General features: G+C 42.1%; 1 non-coding gene across 1 annotated transcript; it reads left to right on the forward strand.

Moving 5' to 3' along the window:
- The first annotated feature begins 19,394 nt into the window (after positions 1–19,394).
- Positions 19,395–19,500, forward strand: LOC141636491 (small nucleolar RNA R71). The gene has a single exon (XR_012541097.1). It is a non-coding gene; the product is annotated as a small nucleolar RNA R71 (small nucleolar RNA).
- Positions 19,501–20,647: the final 1,147 nt, after the last annotated feature.

Genomic DNA, 20,647 nt, shown 5'->3' on the forward strand with positions numbered 1-20,647 from the left:
CTTGTGGCGAGTGTGAGTTCGGTGGGGAGGACATGAGTGATATGCGGTTGTGATAGGCAGTCGAAAAGAAAAGAAGGATTGGTAAGGCTTATTAAGGCATGGAGCAGGTTTTGTGAGAAGAGATGAGTGATATGATTTTGTGTTGAGTAATGTAAAAGTAAGTAAATATGGACAAGGGATGATGGAAGTCTAAGGAATGCGAGAATGAAAAGATTGAAAGGAAGGATGTGGATGGTGGCAACTTGAGATGTGTAAGGAATTATGGAGAGAGATGGTTAGGAAATCATGTGGGTTAAGAGTATATGTAGTCAAAGGTCGTTTTAGAGGAATTGAGAAGAGTGGTATATAGTGAACTTAATAGAGACATGTCGCGACGTGGATTTGCAGATACTGAGTGAGTTTGGGAATTTGTGTTATCAAGAGGTGAAACTAATGTGTAATTTCCTTGGGCAATTAACGGTATAAAATGAATTTTGATTTCTAGAGATGTAAAAAGGGAGATGCAATTGTTTGAACAAGTAAACGTTGATTCTATGGATGGATTAGTGGCAAGGGTGAGTGATAGCATAATAAGAGAATATCTATGATAAGAAAGAGTGAGATGATATCGATATGAAATAGTGAGATGTGAGTTTTGGAGCAATGAGAAGGTAATAGGAGCACTAAAGAGTTAGGTAAAAGTGATAAGGAGTTGAATGGTTAATTGCGTTTGTCGAGTGTAAAAAGAAAAGAATGAGGGGAGTAAAACAAGGAAAATGTTCACCGGAGTTATGTGATATAAAAGTAAGGAATCGTCGAGATGTATGATACTATCATGAGGATTTGAGTTAACAGTTATATATGAGTTCCAGGACGACATGATAATCATTAGTTTCGAGGAATTAAGTAAAGTAAAAGTTGGGTAATTGCACGATATGAGATCTTGGTGGTGAGTCGGGTGGCGATACAATTAAGGATGGAATTGGAAATAGTGTTGAGGTGATTTTTGTTGATGTATTTGATGTTCGTTATTTGGGATGATAACCAAAGATAGGAAAGAAACCGTGATGTTTAGAGATGAGTGTAAGAGGTTTGATGTATGAACGGTGGTAGTGTGGAGGTGTTGTCACTAGTGGTTAAGGGTGATGATAAATAGGAAATATGGTCAATCTAAAGAGGTTGATTTTGTAGAGACCGGATTGATATGTATGGTTGTGAGGAAGTATAAGACGTAGTCTTAGGAGGCGGTTCCTGGTAGTGAGTGTTAGCTGTATGGTTATGTATGGCAGAAGGTGATGGTTATGTGAATGGAAGAATGTGTTATGAGGGGCATACGAGTTAAGCTCAAGCAAGAGGTAACCTTTATCAGGTGGTAATTTACGTGATCAGGATTGACTAGTTGGATGTGATTACGGGTCTATGATGTGTATAAATATTTGTGTGAGGTTCTGACCTCACAATAAGTAGTATGGTGTGATAATTATAAAGTTGTTATCTGAATTTTCTATATGTTGAGTACGGTAACCTAATTGAATAAAAAAAATGGTAATAATTTGATTGATCTGGCATGACTAGTTATAATTGTATGTGTATTTATAATACATGTGTATTCCATGAAATGGTAAGGATGATGTTCATGAGATTCTTTCTATTTATTCCGCATAATATGTTGTGTTGTGATTTAGTAAAGCAGTTTTGAGTAAGTTTTCTTGTCCGGAAAGTTATACTGAATCAATGTTTGTGGGAATTGTATGTGGTTGTGATGTCTATCGATGTGGTTGTTATGCCTCGGGTGGTGATCCGGGCACGGTACTTCGTGTTGTGATGCGGGTATTTTCGTGCTACGGTGCGGCTGTTGATGGCGGTGTTGCGATGCCGTCACCGGTTGTGGTGGAGTAGGCGGGATGATTACGATACGAGTTTTCGAAAGTACATACCAGTTATACATATATTGTTATTTATTTACTGTTGTTCCTTGTGAGTTTTGGTTAGACATATAGACTGTTGTTTTGTTTGTTGATGTTTCTTGCTAGTTTCAGCTTGGGAGTGAGGGTAGAATATGGTATGAAAGAGAGTTGTATATGTTTTCGTTGTTGTCATAGTATAGTGATATTATGTTGATGGGACACAGTTGATAGAAGTTGTTACAGTACAGTTGATCTTGTTGTAGATGAGGCATTGGTGCACATAGTCATGACAAGTGATTCGTAGAACATATGTGGTAATGATCTGAAAGCTGCAAGTGGTTCATAATCTTTCGTTGAGACATGCGGTGGTGATGGGGATAATGAGAAGAAATAGCTAGGATTTAGTATTAGTGAGTTACGAGGACGTATCATTTATCTTAAGAGCAGTAGGATGCGATAAAAGAGATTTTGATGGTTGTGCATATAATAGTATAATTGGAAGTAGAGTGTTGGTGTAGCATAAAGGATGGATATTTGTTTTGATTGATTTTATTAAAGGTCATGACCGTGCTTGTAGTAGTTCGATGTTTAGGAATGGGAGAATATTTCAATAGTGTTGACACTTGGATGATGATGTTATGAGTGTGAGTAAACTTCGAGGACGAAGTTCCTTTTAAGGGTGGTAGAATGTAACATTCCGTTTGATGTTTATGGGTGTCTTGGTTTTGGATTTGCTGGTGGATAATATGTTAGTGAAACGGAGCTAGCAGCATTTGTGGATGGTAGTTGCTAGTGTACGGAGTTAGTGTCGAGAGAGGCTAGAATGTGGTGGATACGATATCGTGAGTCATGTTGTGGAGGTAGGCGTAGTTGGTGGAGTTGGTGTTGAGAGTTCATGTTTTATAGGTTGGGTTTTCGTTTGAGTTCTTGGCTATGTTGTTGGGTCTTGGTCGAGTTTGTGTGTTTGTTTTGAGTATGGGTTGAACTTCGGGGACAAAGTTCTTTTTAAGAAGGGAAGACTGTAATACTACGATTTTATGAGTCTCTGGGTACTCTATCGAGTGGGGCTTACTCTGTCGAGTAAGCATGTTTTGATTTACAAATCAGTGTTCTGCCTGTAGGGTACTCGATCGAGTAAGTGGCACTCGATCGAGTATGTTAGTTACTCGATCGAGTAAGTCGGTTAACGGGTTATATCTCGACGGGTTTTGTTAATAATGTGAATTAGTATTTATATTACGCCGTCATCTTTCATAAACACTTTTTATAAACCTAATATACTCAAAAGAGATTGCAAACTACGTTGTTCTTCCTATTCACATTATTGGCAAATCCCGGAGCTGGAGAGGTCGGATTTCATCGTTCTTTGTATCATTGTGATCTTTGCGTCAAGGGTAAGTCCTACGTACCATTTTTATAGCATTTGGTTAAGGTTGTTTAAACCCTAATTTTGGGATTGGGGGTTTTCTATGTTTATGTTGATGTGGTAGTGATTGTATGATTATGTGTATAGGAGGAGGGTTCGTAGAGGAAAGGTTTTGAAATAGCTGTTTGTGTTGCATTCCAGGTAGGGTTTCCCTACTCAGTATTAGTTACATGATTGTGTGGTGATTGTTATTATTATTGAGTAATTATCATACTGGAATTGGTTGTTGGTAATTGTTGGTGTTGTGACGGTTGTTGTTTATTGTCGTTGACTGTTGTTATATCTGTCTGTGTTCTTCGGGGTGCGTCCCTAGCTGAGTGGAGTCACTTGCGGGAGTGGCTTCACGCCCTTGATTCTCCTCCTGTGGAACCCGCTACAGGAGGGATGTGCACATTAATGAACATGGGTTTATCGCTCGATGGAGATGAGCGGGGCTTAGGTGGGAACGGCTGCGGTCCCCCACTGGCGGCGAGGAGTATCTGTTGCGATGGGTACTCTGGCAGGGCTACACACTTTAGTGTGTTGTCAGTTATGAAGTGATTGGAGATGTAGACTGGGATTGTGTGTGAGCTGTTTGTATGATTGTTTCAGTGTGACTTTGATTGTGTAATTAGTACTGACCCCATTTAATGTTTTAAAAACTGTGGTGATCCATTCGGGGATGGTGAAATGTTATTGAGCATGTATGATATGACGCGTATGGGATAGCTGGGATGAGTCAGCACGTGGCAGTTAGAAGTCTTCCGCTGTGTCAGACGATGTTTTATAGTTTTGACAATTTTATCAGTAGACCGTCTGATAACCTTGTATTTCAGTTTAACAGTTTTGGTTTTGATCATGTAATCACTTTAAACTATATTGTTATTTAAATTATGTTTCTTCATTGTCATTTGATTATCATTGCCTCGGGTAACCGAGATGGTGACGTTCTTATACTTTAAGTGGTCCTTGTAAGGCACTTGGAGTATGGGGGTGTCACAAATATAGCTAGGAGTAAATTTAACCAGATTAAAAGTAACTTAGAAGCGTGCACTCAACTAAGTCGGTATTATAATTAAATTGCCATGGGTACAGATTCTCACAAATAAATCATCTAGCCTATTTGCTACATCGTCACAATCCTACCATGGATTCCCTAATCCCAACATGAAAGGATTTAGCTACTCATATTACTAATGTTGTCAATAATAATAATAATAAATAAACTAATTGAAGGCATGATAAAATAACATTAATAATGCATAAACGAAATTAAGGCAGAAACTAATCAGGAGAGAAACAAGGAATTAAAGCAATAAATAACAAGATTAAGATTAATAAAGGAAAAGAGATTACAATCACAAGAGATCCGGCGTAAAGAACAAACCAAAATCCAAGCAAGAGATTGAAAAGCAAAGTTACAGTAGAAAGTATTAGAGAGAAATTAAGAGAGTAAAAAAGTGGCGTTCTTAAGATGAGTCAAACGTAATTAATAACCTAAGTATGAAAGCTTAAATAGAAAAACAAAGTTTATCACGAAATAAGTCCAACACGGGTTAATTAAGCCCGTGTAAATTCAAAACCTCTCGATCGAGCAGTATAAAACCACTCGATCGAGGACTTCAAAAGCTAGACCTCTCGGTCGAGTAAAAAGATCACTTGATCGAGGGAACCCTCTAAGCAGCATTTCGATCGAGTACAATAAAGCACTCGATCGACCTCTTCAGCACTCCAAACCACTCGATCGACCAAATGAACCATTCGATCGAGTGTTCTTCCTCCAAGTCAGCTTCTAATACGTCTTTGACTGCTTCGTTGACCATCCTTTCACGCATCCCAAGGCATAATCTCGCTCTAACATTCCCGTCTCCTCAAAATGCATACAAAATGGGAAGAATAGAGTACGGTTTCACCACTTTCAGGTTCAGTTATGCAAAACAGACAAAACAAACCAAAGTAGCCAATTCGGGGCATATTGCAATATAAAACAGTACAAAAGTGCATAGAAATACGTGCAAAATAAGACTAAAAAGGCTATATAAAATGCACGTATCGAACGGAAATGAAACTCAGAGTTAGCTAAACCTTGTCTACTTGAACCAATTTAATGCAACAAAAATCAACAGTCATAGCTAGAGCAGTCAAAACGCAAACGAATTATAAGATGTCCATAAATAAAGCTGACCTATCGATCTTCCAAGACCAACAAAACCGGACTCTCACGTGGTCACTCTTCTCTCATGAAGCAAAGGGTGAGTTATATATGTATAAGAGAGAAAGAGAAACAGTAACTCGCCTAAATTGCGACCTGCATAACATGCATGCAAAAAAATGAAAGACGATTCAAGTACTATGCACACACTCCAACCAACAATGGCCGTCACAGCCGAGGGCTTACAAATGATATGGGAAAGTGAGGTTCAGGTAAGAAAGGCAAAACAATTTATGGAAATGTGGAGGTAAAAGCGCCAAGCTAGTTACTAAACAGGACCATATGAAACCATCTGAATCTCAACTGACTGAAAATAAAGCACAAGTGCCCTTCATTTGGCACACAGCTCACTAACCAAATACACTATCTCCTCAAAAACATATGAATAAGAACCGAGGAATGAGACGGTCACAAAATTCTCTTTTTTAAAACGGTCTCAATTAATCAAACAACACAAATCAATTTTTTCTAACTTTTCATTCTTTTTCTTTTTCTTTCTCACGTGAATTCCAACTTTTTCATTTTTTTTCTTTTTCATGTTTCTTTTTTCATTTTGTTCCTTTCTCATTCCTCTACTAGCTCCAAAAATGCACACGGGCCAAACTCGAAAATGGATCAACATACCACAAAAGACACACTAAACTAGCTCGACTGGGCAGGCTTAGATTGGATGTAGCTAATGGGTCAAAAAGGCTAAATGTGGCTTAAGTGGAGCTAAATGGGTGAAAAATGTAAGAAAGAGAGATTTTCAAGCACCTCCCTGCATGTGACACCGACCACAAACCCGAATGTATGTAATTGACAAGAAATCGAATGTCATAAATGTGCAAAAAGATGAACATGCTATGCAAGGAGTACTACTCTCAATTCCTATGTAAACCGGTCATGAATGTCACCAGTTATATGGCTCTAAAACTCAGAATTTATAGAGTAGGTTGCCAATTTATCAGGTCAAGTCTACACAGTCAGCTAAATTTGAACAAAAACTCGTAGATTATGCGTAAGACTCAGCTAGTAGCTATCAATAAGTGCAAGGCTCAAGTAAAAATAACAAGTTACAGTGCAATATCATCACGGAAATCAACCGTTCCGACTTAGCCTATATGCATAATGAAACGTGAATATTTTTTATTTTTGGAAATTTTCTAATTTTTTTTTATTTTTATGATTTTTGAAATAAATGACAACAGTGCAAGCTGAAAAATAGAAATATGAATGCAAAAACAAATGTAAATGCAGACTCAAAGGACGCATTATCCTCCCCAAACCAAAACAGACAATGCCCTCGTTGTCCTCCAGCATACACCAGCAGATATATATATATATATATACGGGGAACGGGAAAATACAGCCAATAAATGAATGAAAAACAATAAATAAAAAGGAGACAAAAGAAATAAAAGAACAAGAATGTACATACAAAACACGAACTTCCCCAAACCAGCCTGAAAACTGGGGAAGTGGGTAGACCACTAGCTACTCGTCAGCCTCGTCCGTCACGTCCTCCACCATCACAGTGTAGTCCGGGTCTCTCTCCTGCTACCTCCTCCTTGCCTCCTCAGCCTGAGTACATGCCTCCGCCTCAGTTGTGCGCTCCTCCTCGTCACTGGCTGGCTCTGGGTACCCCTCAGCTGGGTACCGGTAAAAAGACGGGTGTTTCCAACCCTCAGGAACGGGACGTCGTCGCCTCATGTGATACTCGTATAGAGGGAACAAAGTAAGAGCTATGTTCTGCTCTATACGAGCCTGCCTCTCTACAAGCTCAAGCAACAAATTGTCAGGGCGTCCTTGGTCCATGACCGTAGACGCCTCAAAAGGTGGAGGAGGTACAAAAATAGTACTACCCATCAGACGCAGGAAGTATCGGGCAGGGGGACGGTGGACCTGAGCGAGCTTGCGCTCCTCGTAAGTAGTCTGTGCGAAGGTCCTCCACAACATGCGGATGACCTTCCTAAGGGCAGCAGTAGGACCCATAAAATAAAGTCCTAGCCTAGTACCAAACTCCTCTAAAGTCCAGGTAAAAGTTCGGTTAAATAACCGGAAGACACGGAAGCACAAGTGGGGTCAGTGTCGTGTGCGCCCGAAGAGAAGGTAAAGGAGCTGAAAAAATCAAGGGTCAGCTCCTTGAAGGTCAAGGCACTCATGGTGACTAGGCCAGACATCCCCGTACCCCACAAAATCTCAACAACTGGCTCGTAAATACCAAGTCTATCAAGTGACTGACGGCACAAAAACTTTGTAGACAGAAAATCACAGCTAGATAAAGCAAAGAATCGAGTGCAATGCATAGCATTAACAAAGATTACCTCAGGATAGTCGGGGTGCGAGTCAAGTGAATCATCCACACGGATGGTGACACGGCCAACAGAGCGGCCGGCAGTAGGCATAGCTCGTCCGCGATCCCGCCCTCTAGTACCTGAAGTAGAAGCTCGTCCAGTAACGGGGCGAGGTACTAGAGCGGCCCTGTAGACAGCTGTGACAGCTGGTGACCACGCAGCAGGGGTGTTCACCGTACCAGAGGTGCTAGCTGTGGCTGCAGCAGTAGAAGCAACATAAACCGACATAGAAGAAGAGCTAGCAGCAGAACCAGCTAAAACAGAGGCTGAAACGGAAGTGGAAGTGTGAGTAGAGCTAGCAGCAGTAACAACAGTACCAGCAGTAGTGACAAGTAACACAGGGGTAGTAGAAGCGGTACTAACAGGCGAGGTGACGGTGGTGGCAGCAGGGACCACCATCTTAACAGAGGACGGAATTACAGTCGAACTAGACGAAGGCATAGAACTACTGTCCATCCTAATCAAGTAAGCAAGGGGAAATGATAATCAATTAACCAATTAAACAGAAAACCCCCAAAACAGTCGAAATTTTCGACTTCAAGCATAAACCTTAAACCCTATTACTTCAAAAACTCGAAATCAATTAAACAACAATAAAGTGAAGGGAAAACTTACTTGATCAATAAACCCACAAGGTAAGCAAGAAAAATCGACTAATAAACAATGCAAATGGCGAGTTTTTCGACCGAAAACCGCAAACCCTAAATACCCAAATTGACCGTGAAAGAGAGCAAATTTGAAGGGCAAATTAAAGGGCAAAAGTCGATTTAATAGCAAGGAACAAATTGTGGGTGGTGTATTTGGTATTGGGCATGAATTAGAGGGGATTTGGGGTGATTTTCGCAGAGAGGGATGAACAAATGAAAGAGTGAAAATAAAAGAATGAAAATAAGAAGTTAAGGAGTCACTTCCTGCGTGTGATATACAATTTCACTCGATCGAGTGATTTTAAATCACTCGATCGAGAAGTCTAACCTCCATTTTACTTGATCGAGTTAAAAATCTACTCGATTGAGAACTTCCCATTTTAGCCATTTCGATCGAGTAACTGGAAACTGCTGATCGAACCCTTTTCTGTGCATTCCTCTCGATCGAGTACAAAAAGTACTCGATCGAGTTCTTTTCTTCGTGTAATTCATCCAATTGCGTCATTATTTCCCCAAACCTGCATAAAAACACTCGCAAACATATCCCGAACTTACCAAATCATAAAGTAACAGTCTATAATCTTTCTAACTATGCTAAAAATAGTCTAAATTCTAACAGTCCTAAAAAAACTCTATAAAGAAATTCAACGGAAGTTTAAAATTAATTTTTACAATTTGTTACAACGGGGCATTCCCCGCTTAATTCCCAAAACAATTCAGTAGCCCAGAGGAGGGCTTCCACATTTTCAGTAGCCCAAAGGAGGGGTTACAATTGTAGCACAAAATTCCACATTTTCATCTGGAGTGTCAATATGGGAGTCAGTAGAGGAGAGGGCATTGCAAGGTTGAGCTTGCATGGGAACCCTACGAGACTTAGACTGATGAAAAATCAATTCTTCGTCTCCTACCGGAAATGTGAGTGTCTTACCCCCAACATCTATCATTGCGCGAGCAGTGAATAAAAATGGTCTCCCTAAAATAATAGGGGTGTGAGTGTCCTCGGGAATATCAAGCACTACGAAATCAACGGGAATAAAGAATCTCCAGATTTTGACAGGTATGTCCTCTATTACTCCTAACAGCCGTGATATACTACGGTCGGCCATCTGTATGGTCATGTTTGTGCAATTAAATTTGGTCAAACCAAGTCTCTTTGCGAGAGACAAAGGTATGACGCTCACGCTAGCACCAAGATCGCATAGCGCGTTATCAATCAAATGGGTATCTATGTGACATGGAATCGAGAAACTACCCGGGTCTGACTGTTTAGGTGGCAACTTATTTTGATCTAGGGCAGTCCCTACCTCAGTCAAAGCTACCATCTCATGATCATTGATATGCCTCTTACGTGATAAAATTTCTTTCATAAACTTTAAATAAGAGGGTACCTGTGTCAGCAACTCGGCGAATGGAACAGTGACATGTAAGCTTTTCAGGAGCTCGGCAATTTTATCGAACTGTTAATTGGCTTTCGTGCTCTGTAATCGCCTTGGGAAGGGCACCGTAATAGGAATCTCGAGCCCTTTGTTTCTCTCTTCTAACGTCTCAGCAGGTTCAAGCTCTTTTTCACTCGATCGAGACTTTTTCCTTCTCGATCGAGTCCTTCCAGGTGAAATTTCACTCGATCGAGCAATAACAGGCTCTCGATCGAGTTCCTCAATGGCAGCAGTGTTCAATCGAGACAAATTACCACTCGATCGAAAAGGTTCTTCAATATTTTCACTCGATCGAGTGATTTGCACCTCTCGATCGATCCCTTGATTATCCAGTTCACTCGATCGAGTAAAATTTGTCTTCGATCGAGTGATTTCAGCTTCTTTTCTACTCGATCGACCCCCTGAAACTAGTTGATCGAGTATATTCTTCGTGGTAAGCATATTTTCAGCGACAACTGACTGGTCATCAGCATCTATGGCCTTTCTCGGGTCTGATATGTCATCTAAAGTTGACAATTTTGGTCCTTCATATGAAAGACCACTTCTCAAATTAATCAAGTTTACCGTCTCATGTGGATTCTTCTTAGATTGGGACAGCAAATGACCCGGTTTCCTCGTGGACTGATTGGCGGCGAGTTGAGCAACTTGAGTTTCAAGTGACTTGATGGATACTTCTTTCTGTTGGTCACTTAGTTGCCATTTCTTTGTCAAAGACTGAAGCATTGTCTTTAACTCAGCTAGCTCACTTACCCCACTTGAAGATGATGCTCCTTGATTCAGTAGAGGAAAAGAAGGAGGCTTTTGGAAGCCTTGTTGAGCCTTGTGAGGAGGGACATATGGCTACTGCTGCTGCGGTGGAGGAGTGGGATTAAGAACATTTTGACTTGTCCACCTCAAATTGGGATGGACTGCCCCTTGATTATTGTAATAAGAACCTCCTCCTTGCCTATATTGCTGAAAAGCAAGGACTTGTTGTTTCTCAGTTAGACAGTTAATAGCAATATGATCGTCATCGCTTCCACACCTCTCACAAATGACAGTTTCCTGTCTAGTCAACAGATGAACCGTGTATTGATCTCCAACAGATTGCAACTCCAATCTATCAAACCGAGCGTTCATGGCTTCCAGCTGAGCCACGACTGCCTTATCAACCGAATGGACCATTCGAATACCGTCCCGTGGGTTCCTATATTCAGCACAATGGCTCGCCATCTCGTCAATAATGCCCCATCCCTTATCATCATCAATGTTTTTTTGAAATCTTCCGTTGGATGAGGCGTCCAGTATAGCTCTGTGGTCATCGTACAACCCATTATAGAGCTGGTTGCACAAGAACCACTGTAATACTCCGTATTTATGAGTCTTTGGGTACTCTATCGAGTAGGCCTTACTCTGTCGAGTAAGGGTGAATTGCGTTTTAAAATAGTTTCTGACTTGTTGGGTACTCGATCGAGTAATTAGGATACTCGATCGAGTAAGGGGGTACTCGATCGAGTACCTTGGGTACTCGATCGAGTAGCCGGTTTACGGGGAGTTTTTCTCGGGTTTTGTTAATTATGCGATTAAGATATATAACCTTCTTCGTCATTATACTAACCATTTTTGTAAAACCTAATTTACTGTTAAAGAGAGAAAGCAAGTACGTTCATCATCTTAATCGCATTGTTAGCAAATCCCGGAGTTTGGAAGGTCGGTTTTCATCGTTAGTTATATCGTTGAGATCCTTGCGTCAAGGGTAAGATCTATGTACCCTTTTTGTTGTCTTTCCTTTAAGTTGGTTAAACCCTAATCTAGGGATTTGGGGGTTTTTGAGTAGTTTGTGATTTGGTAGCATTTGTATGTTGTATGATAGGAGGAGGGTTTGTAGAAGAAGCTTTTTGATTCAGCTGTAGAGACCGTCTGATAGTTGTGCTTTCCAGGTAGGATTTCCTACTCAGTATTAGTCCCATAATGGGATGATTGTTGATGTGTTGTGGTTGATTGAATAATATAGTGATTGTATTGTGACGGTTGTTGATTGTGATTGTTTGTCTCTAGTTCTCGAGGCGTGTCCTCGGCTGAGTAGGGTCACTTGCGGGAGTGGCTTCACGCCCTAGTTTCGCCCTTCGCGGAACCCGCCACGGAAGGGGATGTGCACATTAATGGACAGGGTTATCGCTCGTTATGAGGAGCGGGGATTTGGTGGGTGCGGCTGCGGTCCCCCACTGGCCGGACTGGTCCAGTTGGCAGTCGGTGATTGAGATTGTTGGAATTGGTGTGGTTGTGTGTGTGATGGTTAAGCTGTCTGTTTATCTTATTGATGATATATCTTCATACCCGTATTGTAGGATTTGGTTTCAGTTGTACTTTTCACTAAAAGTTATATCATTTAAGTTGTTGCGTTATTGTATTATGAATATCATGCCTCGGGTAACCGAGATGGTAATATCTTCATACCTGAGTGGTCCTGGTAAGGCACTTGGAGTATGGGGGTGTTACAAATGGTATCAGAGCGACGATCCTGAAACCTATAACCAATGAACCTAATGAACATAGGGAGTCAATTAAAATGAACCCGGGGTAAAGGTTGTAGGAGCTAATGCAAAGGCTTGGGAGACGTCCTGAAGTCGCGAACTCGCTCTACAATTTTGAACCGGTCACATGGGGGGTGTATGTTAAGGTCGAATGCGTTGTTTGGTTAGCTGTTGTGTGAATATGATGAAGTGTGTGTAACTGTTGGGTGTTTGCGGTAGGAAGTTGAGAATGTGAAAGAAAGGTTGATGATATATGTAGAATTGTAGTTGGAATGAAAACATGTTGGGTGTTTACAATATGGCGTTTAATAACATGATATAATGATTTCGTAGATCGTATGAAAAGATGCGTAGCATTATATGCTTAGTTATGATATAATGTTGGTTTTATAAAGTTTTTAGCATGTTAGCATATGATATAGCATGCGGGTAGCGTTTCTGAGTTAGCATGACTCGATCGAGTGGGACTGACTTGATCGGGTGGGTTTTTGACGATTTTGAGTCCAGAATCGTGTTTTTGGGCACTCGATCGAGTACCTCGGGCACTCGATCGAGTAGGGGGTCACTCAATCGAGTAGCCTAGCTACTCGGTCGAGTATGTTAGAGATCAGAAGGTCTGTTTGGGGTCTGAGGTTGGGGCACTCGATCGAGTATAGTGGGCACTCGATCGAGTGGCCTGTTACTCGATCGAGTATGTTTGGGAACTCGATCGAGTAGGGTCTGGGCAGCTTGTTTTCGTGTTTTGAGGTTTTGGCGCGTATGTTTATATCCACCCCTTTTTTCGTTATAGTTTCAAGATGCCGCCCAAGAAGAATGCGTTGTATGCGAGAGCTGAGCTTATGAACATAGATGACATCGTTAAGATGTTGGAGCATCAGGATGCTCTTACTGAGGCTTTAAAGACTGTGGGGAAAGATAAGGATAAGGATAAGGAGAAAGAGGTTGATCACTCTAAAATCAGCCTCTATATAGCGAGGTTTAACCCGAAAGAGTACAAGGGAGTTGGGGAGCCGAACCTTCTTGATAGCTGGCTTAGAGAGATGGAGAACATATTAGATTTGGTTCACTGTCCTGATGAGATGAGAGTGGAACAGCCGCATTCTATCCGAGGGAGGCAAAATGGTAAGTGGTGGGATACGGTGAAAGTGAGTGCTAAGGAGTTGTATGTGAACCAAGGTTTACCTGCTATACCTTGGGAAGAGTTTCGTAGGGCTATGAGAAAAGAGTTTGTACCGGAGCATGTGAGGAGTAAGTTGAGGAAAGAGTTTGACAGTTTAAGATGACCGCTGAGATGTCTGTGGCCGAGTACTACAAGCAGTTCAATGACAAGTCTAGGTATGCTGAGGATATGGGTTTGAGTGAGGAGAATCTGGCGCTGAGGTTTGAGAGGGGGTTGACCCCTAAGATTATGGATAAGTTACCCGTGGGAGTCCTTACTGATGTTAAGGAAGCTTATGAGAGAGGGCCGGGAGAGCCGAGAGGTTGGTGGAGATGGCTCGGAGAGGTCGGGTGGTGAGAAAAGGAAGTCTGAGAGCGAGGGTGGTGGCCAATCTAATCACAATAAAGGCAACCACAATCAGTCTAAAGGGTTTTCTTCTGGGTCAGGGTTCAGTGTTGGGGCTTCCTTTGGGCGTGGCCGTGGAAGTGTTAGTGGTATTTGGGGAGTGACCTGCTATAGTTGTGGTGGTGTAGGCCACAAGAGACATGAGTGCACAAGTGCACCGGAACTTTCCGAGAGACCTGCGCAGCTATGCGAGCAATAGACCGGCCGGTCATGGCCAAACCGGGAAGTCGAGCTACCAAAGTGGAGGCAACCGCAACGGCGGTAATTCTTATCAGAAACCACCAACGAACAACAACAACAATCAAGGGTCGGTGCTAAGCCGACCACATCCGCCAAGATCTTGTCCGGGAGGTGGACAAAGACCATGGAAAGTTATTCATGATGGAGAAGAAAGCAGCTGAGGAGGATGCACACGTTATCACCGGTACTTTTCTTGTTAATGGTATTCATACCTTTATTTTGTTTGATTCGGGGGCTTCTTAGTCGTTTGTATCTTCGAGTTATGTTAAACGGTTGGGTTTGAGGGTATATGAGTCTGTGAGTGAGCAAGTTTTTATACCTTCGGGTGAGTCTGTATCTTGTGGGAGGTTATATAGGGATGTACCTATGATAGTTGGGCAAGTTGATTTCCCTGTAGACTTGCCAGAGTTTCCTTTTGACGGTTTTGAGATGATAGTTGGGATGGATTGGCTGGGAAAGTATAAAGCTAAGATAGACTGTCATCAAAAGAATGTGTCTTTAAGAGGTCCTAAGGGTGTTAGTGTGTCTTATCGTGGGTTTCTAGTCAAACCCAAAGTTAAGTTTATTGCAGCTGTCACTTTGAAGTCTTACCTGAGGAAGGGATGTCCTTTGATCTTGTGCCATGTGAGAGATGACCGGATAGCGAGTCCGACAGTTGATCAGATACCGGTGGTGGGAGAGTTTGAGGATGTGTTTCCAGAGGAGATTCCGGGGTTGCCGCCGAGAAGAAAGATAGATTTCACAGTAGAGTTGAAACCAGGGACAGGGCCAATCTCTAAGGCACCGTACCGTATGGGTCCTAAGGAGATGGAGGAGCTTAGGAAACAGTTGGATGATCTGATAGAGAAGGGATACATTAGACCTAGTGTATCGCCGTAGGGAGTACCAGTTCTTTTCGTGAAGAAGAAAGATGGGAGTTTGAGGTTGTGCATAGATTACAGGGAGCTGAACCGAGTGACGGTGAAGAACAAGTATCCTTTGCCAAGGATAGATGACCTGTTTGATCAGTTGAGTGGTGCATCGGTCTTTTCCAAGATCGATCTGAGGTCAGGGTACCATCAGGTGAAGATTAGAGAGGTGGACATACCAAAGACAGCTTTCACGTCGAGGTATGGCCATTATGAGTATGTGGTGATGCCGTTTGGGTTGTCTAATGCACCGGCAGTGTTTATGGATTTGATGAATAGGATCTTTAGACAATTTTTGGACAAGTTTGTAGTGGTGTTTATCGATGACATCTTAGTCTACTCTAAGACTAAGGAGGAGCATGAGGAGCATCTGAGGATCATGTTGCAAACTTTGAGGGAGCATCAGCTATATGCTAAGATATCCAAGTGTGAGTTCTGGTTAGAGAAAGTTGCTTTATTGGGGCATGTGATCTCTAAGAAGGGAGTAGCTGTGGATCCGGCGAAGATTGAGGCAGTGACAAAGTGGGAAGCACCAAAGAATGTTGTTGAGATCAGGAGTTTTCTGGGTTTAGCTGGGTACTACAGACGGTTCGTGAAAGATTTCTCCAAGATAGCTAGACCTATGACATCGTTGATGAGGAAAGAGAATAGGTTTCGTTGGGATGAGAGTTGTGAGACGGCGTTCCAAATAAAGGAGTGTTTGACCACAGCTCCTGTCTTAGCATTGCCTGAAGGGATCGAGAACTTTGAGGTTTATACAGATGCCTCAAAGAACGGGTTGGGATGTGTGTTGATGCAGAACGGTAAAGTGATTGCCTATGCTTCTAGGCAATTGAAGCCCTATGAGAAGAACTACCCTACTCATGATCTGAAGTTGGGTGCAGTGGTGTTTGCTCTCAAGATATGGAGACATTACCTTTATGGAGCAATCTTTAAGGTATTTTCTGATCACAAGAGTCTCAAGTATATTTTCACTCAAAAGGAGTTGAACATGAGACAGAGGAGGTGGATGGAGCTGATTGGCGATTATGACATGGAAATTATCTACCATGAAGGGAAGGCCAATGTAGTTGCTGATGCTTTGAGTAGGAAGAGTGTATATTCTCTGTGTACAGCTCTATCTTTGATGAGGTTGAGAGATGAAGTAGTGAGATTTGGGATACATATGATGCATAAAGGAGATGCCATGGGTGATATGACAGTGCAGCTTGAGTTTTATGATGACATTCAAAGTAAGCAGGCGTTGGATCCTATGATAGTGGAGTGGAGAGCTGGAGTAGAGAAAGGGACAGTGTCTCGATTCTCCATTCACACAGATGGTAGTTTGAGGTTTGACGGTAGGTGGTGTGTTCCTAATGATGAGGAGTTGAAAAAGACTATCATGACAGAGGCACATTGCACACCGTATTCAGTACATCCAGGTGGTGACAAGCTACATAAGGATTTGAAGAACACGTTTTGGTGGCTTGGGATGAAGAAAGAGACAACTGAGTTTGTGGCCCATTGTTTGACATGCCAGAGAGTTAAGGGGGAACAGCGACGACCACAAGGTAAGATTCAGTCTTTAACGGTATCTGAGTGGAAGTGGGAATCCATTTCCATGGATTTTATCGTGGGTTTGCCAAAGAGTCAACAAGGTAATAACATGATTTGCGTAATAGTGGATCGACTGACCAAGTCAGCTCACTATGTTCCAATGAAAAAGATACATGGACTAAAGCACAATTGGCTATGGCCTATCGAAAGAACGTGCTTAAGTTACATGGAGTCCCTAAGGACATAGTGTCTGACAGAGATGCGAGATTTATATCAAGGTTTTGGAAAGAGTTGCAGGAATCGTTGGGAACAACTTTGAAGATGAGTACAAATTTCATCCTCGCGACGAGACGGACAGATCGAGAGAACAATCAAGACTCTTGCGGATATGTTGCGACCTTGTGTGATGGATTTTGGTGGTAGTCAAAACAGAGGTTGGACTTGATAGAATTTTCTTACAATAACAGCTATCACACTAGTATTGGTATGGCATCGTTTGAGGCTTTGTATGGGAGGAGATGTAGGAGTCCGATTTGTTGGGACGATAGTCTTTGAGGCAAAGTGGTTTTAGGACCAGAGATGGTGAATGAGATGGTGGAACAGATTAAGATGATCAGGGAACGGATGAGGGCAGCTCAGGATAGGCAAAAGAGTTATGCAGATCTACATCGCCGTGACATAGAGTTTCAAGTGGGGGACAAGGTTCTTTTGAAAGTGTCTCCTATGCGTGGAGTTATGAGATTTGGGAAGAAAGGCACGCTAAGTCAGAAGTTTATCGGGCCTTATGAGATCTTAGAGCGAGTTGGGGAAGTTGCATATCGTCTGGCTTTACCAGCTGCGCTAGAGAGAGTGCATAATGTGTTTCATGTATCGCAGCTGCGGAAGTATGTGAGTGACCCGTCACATGTGTTAGAGGCAGAGAACTTAGAGCTAGATGAGTCCTTATCATATCATGAGGTGCCTAAGCAGATTCTTGATCGAAAGGTTAGGAAGACCAGGAGTGGTGAAACAGTTTTGCTTAAGATCCTTTGGTCTAACCACGAGACTGAGGAAGCTACATGGGAGCCAGAGGAAGCCATGAAAGAGCGTTACCCTTTTCTTTTTGATCAGGTATGTATGGTTACGGGGACGTAACCTTGTTTCTTTTAGGGGGGAAGGAGATGATCGCGACGAGTTTTTAAGAGTTTCATACCTTTTTTGTATGTTGTGTCGGTATGTGTGTCGGGATGAGTTGGGTTTGTAACACGTTTTATGTTGAGTTTTGTTTTGGTTGTTGAGTCGAAAGTGTTGAGGGAGTACCTTTGTTTAGTAGTGGTTTGAACTTCGGGGACGAAGTTCTTTTTAAGGAGGGAAGACTGTAATACTCCGTATTTATGAGTCTTTGGGTACTCTATCGAGTAGGCCTTACTCTGTCGAGTAAGGGTGAGTTGCGTTTTAAAATAGTTTCTGACCTGTGGGGTACTCGATCGAGTAACTAGGATACTCGATCGAGTAATGGGGTACTCGATCGAGTACCTTAGGTACTCGATCGAGTAGCCGGTTTACGGGGAGTTTTTCTCGGGTTTTGCTAATTATGCGATTAAGATATATAACCTTCTTCGTCATTATACTAAACACTTTTGCAAAACCTAATTTACTGTTAAAGAGAGAAAGCAAGTACGTTCATCATCTTAATCGCATTGTTAGCAAATCTCGGAGTTTGGAAGGTCGGTTTTCATCGTTAGTTATACCGTTGAGATCCTTGCGTCAAGGGTAAGATCTATGTACCCTTTTTGTTGTCTTTCCTTTTAGTTGGTTAAACCCTAATCTAGGGATTTGGGGGTTTTTGAGTAGTTTGTGATTTGGTAGCATTTGTATGTTGTATGATAGGAGGAGGGTTCGTAGAAGAAGCTTTTTGATTCAGCTGTAGAGACCGTCTGATAGTTGTGCTTTCCAGGTAGGATTTCCTACTCAGTATTAGTCTCATAATGGATGATTGTTGATGTGTTGTGGTTGATTGAATAATATAGTAATTGTATTGTGACGGTTGTTGATTATGATTGTTTGTCTCTGGTTCTCGAGGCGTGTCCTCGGGTGAGTGGGGTCACTTGCGGAAGTGGCTTCACGCCCTAGTTTCGCCCTTCGCTGAACCCACCACGGAAGGGGATGTGCACATTAATTTACAGGGTTATCGCTCGTTATGAGGAGCGAGGATTTGGTGGGTGCGGCTGCGGTCCCCATCGCAGGATCGGTCCAAAGGGACGATCGGTGATTGAGATTGTTGGAATTGGTGTGGTTGTGTGTGTGACGGTTAAGCTGTCTTTTATCTTATTGATGATATATATTGAGTTGTGTGATCGATCACGACCGGTTGTTGTTTTGTAAATCTGCGGTGATCCATTCGGGGATGGTGAGCGAGAATGAATTGTGCGGAGTTTGAGTTGAGTACTGGGATAGCTGGGAGGTGCCACCGTCTGACGATAGAAGTCTTCCGCTGTAGTCTTATAGTTTCATGACATTTCAGTATTTCATTAGACAGTTGGTTTTAAGAACTTGTACCCGTATTGTGGGATTTGGTTTCAGTTGTACTTTTCACTAAAAGTTATATCATTTAAGTTGTTGCGTTATTGTCTTATGAATATCATGCCTCGGGTAACCGAGATGGTAATATCTTCATACCTGAGTGGTCCTGGTAAGGCACTGGAGTATGGGGGTGTTACAACCACTGATCAAAACCATGGTGAGGAAGAGACCTCACCAACTTCTTGAACTGACGCCAAGCTTCATAGAAAGTCTTATCAGGTGCCTGCTTAAAACTAGTAATCTTACCCCTCAGCTGATTAGTGCGTTGAGGAGGGAAGTATCTTTTGTAGAAGGCAAGTGCAAGAGTCTCCCAATTGGTGATACCAGCAGCTGTCCGGTCAAGATCAGTCAGCCACTCACGGGCTGAGTCAGTCAGAGAAAAGGGAAAAAGCACTTGCTTTATCTTATGTTGTGTTACTCCCTTTGTAGCGGGAATAGTGGAGTAATAGTCAGTAAAGACTTCCATATGCTTTCGCGGATCTTCACCCGCCACACCTCGGTACAGATTCCTTTCCACCAGATTTATGTAAGACAGGCGGATATCGAAGGTGTTACCGTCCTCAGTTTGGAGGTTAAAACCTTTAGGAATCGAGGATGCTTTAGGCTCCGAGTGACTTGCAATGTTAGGCATCTTTACTGGCTTGTTGACATAAATGAGATTGTCTTCTTCAAAAGACTGGTCTTCTGCAAATAAAAAGTGTTGTAGCTCGGGCTCGAAAGTACTCAAGTCTTCCTTTCGAAGTTCTCTTTGCAGACGGAGTCTATGCCGAAACAGTCTTTCTGGCTCCGAATCAGCTGGAACTAATACGACCTGTTTGACCTGGGCATACACAGCACTGAAGGAGATAAATGAGAACTATCTCAAGGAATAAAAATTCCCTGAGACGGATAAAAATAAACGAAAACAAAAACAGATAGGGCTATTGCCTCCCCGGCAACGACGCCAAAATTTGACAGGCTAGTCGTGTACCTACCAAAAATAACCAACTGGCACTAACTAATATAGCTAGGGAAGTCGGGTCGATCTCCAAAGGGAGGCAAGATATCTGTTAAGGTCCATCTATTTGGTCACAAATGGGGGGTTTGAGTTTGGTTTCTAAACTAATAAAGGCTTAAAGGAAAGAGCAATAAAAGGCAGAAATTATAATAAAGGTGATCAAATGAGAGAGAGCATGCCAGGATTTCGGTTCACCATGGTAGTCTAGCGATTCAACTGCAAATAGCTTAGATAATCTACTGAGAGACGGATACAGGAAAGGTCCTTCCGGTCAACTTTCTATCCTAGATTTCCACTAACTTAACTTCCGTCCTCGTCAGGGTTGTCTACTGTTCATAGCAGGTCTATTTAGTCCAATCTTCCGATCCAGGAGTAAATTTAACTAGATTAAAAGTAACTTAGAAG

Source organism: Silene latifolia, chromosome Y (assembly GCF_048544455.1).
Source record: "Silene latifolia isolate original U9 population chromosome Y, ASM4854445v1, whole genome shotgun sequence".
Taxonomy (NCBI): Eukaryota; Viridiplantae; Streptophyta; class Magnoliopsida; order Caryophyllales; family Caryophyllaceae; genus Silene; species Silene latifolia.